This window comes from Arachis hypogaea, chromosome 20 (genome assembly GCF_003086295.3).
Source record: "Arachis hypogaea cultivar Tifrunner chromosome 20, arahy.Tifrunner.gnm2.J5K5, whole genome shotgun sequence".
Classification (NCBI taxonomy): Eukaryota; Viridiplantae; Streptophyta; class Magnoliopsida; order Fabales; family Fabaceae; genus Arachis; species Arachis hypogaea.
Window position 1 is genome coordinate 37977488 of NC_092055.1, and position 2182 is coordinate 37979669.

At 38.6% G+C, this 2182-nt stretch overlaps 1 non-coding gene across 1 annotated transcript; it reads right to left on the reverse strand.

Annotated features, from left to right (window-relative positions):
- Positions 1-1845: 1845 nt before the first annotated feature.
- On the reverse strand, positions 1846-1949 carry LOC112787453 (small nucleolar RNA R71). The gene has a single exon (XR_003194867.1). It is a non-coding gene; the product is annotated as a small nucleolar RNA R71 (small nucleolar RNA).
- Between the last annotated feature and the right edge of the window lie 233 nt (positions 1950-2182).

Consider the following 2182-nt stretch of genomic DNA (forward strand, 5'->3'; position numbering starts at 1 on the left):
CGCGTGCGCGTGACAAGGAAAAATGCCAAATGACGCACACGCGTGACTGACATGTACGCGTGACCTGCGAGATCTGCAAAATTAATAGAAAATGCTGGGGGCGATTTCGGGCCGCGTTTTGACCCGGTTTTCGGCCTAGAAACACAGAATAAAGCCAGGGAACAAGCAGAGACTCAACACACACAGAGACACATTCACATATTCTCATTAGGATAGTTTTTAGGTTTTTAGATCTGAATCTAGAGAGAAATTACTCTTCCTCTAGGTTCTCTTTACATTCCTAGTTTATTGCTTTTGCTTTTGGATATTGAAGAGTCATTACCTTCGTCGAAGATACTATTCTACTTTGTTTCCTTACTCTTTTATTTATTTATTCCATATTCTTAATTCTTGTTTAAAGTGGTAATTGGATTATTTTCATGGATTGTTAATGCAAAGAATTACTTTTATTTTTAATTAATTTCAATCCCTATTTTATTTGATTTATTATGTCTTCTTCTTATATTTCTATGAGCGTTATATCCATGTCAATGGACTAGATTCCCTACTTGACATGGGGTTGATTAAAAAGAGACACTTGAGTTGGAAGGCTTAAGTGATGGTTGAATTGGAAGTTGTTGGCTAGTTCTGTATTTACTAACTCTAGACCTTCCCAATGGAAAGGACTAGGATTTGCGAATAAGAGTTAGCTAAATCACTTGACTTTCCTTTATTTAGTAAGGGTTAACTAAGTGAAAACAACAACCTGTTTGATACTACAATTTAGAGATCCCAACAAGGATAGAACTTCCGACTAATCATTCCCCCAGTCAAGGCTTTATATTTAGAATATTATAAATCTCTTTTAATTTTCATTGCACTGAATTACAATTGTTTATTTTCTGTTAATCAATTCTCAAAACTCTCGGAAAACCCTTGATTAATAAATTAGCACCCCTTTCTAGCAACTCGTTGGGAGACGACCTGGGACTCATACTCCCAGTATTTTTTTCTAAACCTTTTTTTTGTGACAATCTTTCTAAATTGATGAGGCGGATTTTAGCTGGTTAAGAGCTATACTCGCAACGTTGTTCTATTATATTATAATCTCTTAATCGATCTAACTTCTGCCGCTTATCATTTTTTGGCGCTGTTGCCGGGGAGCTGCAATTGCGTGCTAAATTATTAATTAGTGTACATATTTTTATTTTATTTGCATATTTTATTTTATTTTATTTTATTTTGTTACCATGAGTTATATGTTTCTCTCATTGAATGATGCGTTCGTTTCCTGATATGAGCTTAGCCGCATTTGATCCTAAAATTGAAAGAACTATTTCACGTATTAGGCAGGCTCGACGTCAGTTAGCCTCTGAGGGTGGTGAAGTGATTGTTATCGATTCACCAGTCTCATTTGAGGGCAAATCTGAACCGCCATCTGAGAGCGAAATAAGCTCCTTTACTACTGATTCAGTTGATTCACGTGCAGATAACATGGCAGTACCTAGGAGGATTACTCTCCAGGAAGCTGGAGCCCCAGATTTTACACTGTAGCCATATCAAGTGCATCATCCAACTCTGGCTGCAGATTTTGAGCTAAAGACTGCACTAATCAACTTGATGCCCAAGTTTCATGGCTTACCTGCTCAGGACCCTATCAAGCACCTAAGGGACTTCTAGACAGCCTGTTCTACTGTTAGGCGTCATGGTGCAAATGAAACTTCTATTCTGTTAACCGCCTTCCCGTTTTCTCTTGAAGGAAAGGCAAGGGAGTGGTACTACTCCCAACCTGAAGCAACTGTTACCAACTGGGATACGCTCAGGAGAAAATTTTTGGAGAAATACTTTCTATTTGAAGTCACAGATAGATTGAGGAAAGAAATCTCTTGCATTGTTCAAGGTGAATTAGAAACTCTCTATGAGTACTGGGAGCATTTTAAGAACCTTATGGACGCATGTCCCCATCACATGATTGACAGGCTAGTATTGATCAGCTATTTCACTCAAGGCATGAAGCCTCGGGATAAAACTACACTAGATAGTGCTAGTAATGGTTCTCTGAAGAAGTACAAGACCACAGATGAAGCATGGCAACTGATCAGCGACATAGCTGAGTCCACTAGGAATCACAGGCACAGGAGCAGCCACTCAAAAGCTGTTGTAGAAGTTTCCTCTAGCACTGAGACTACTGCTCTTACACAGA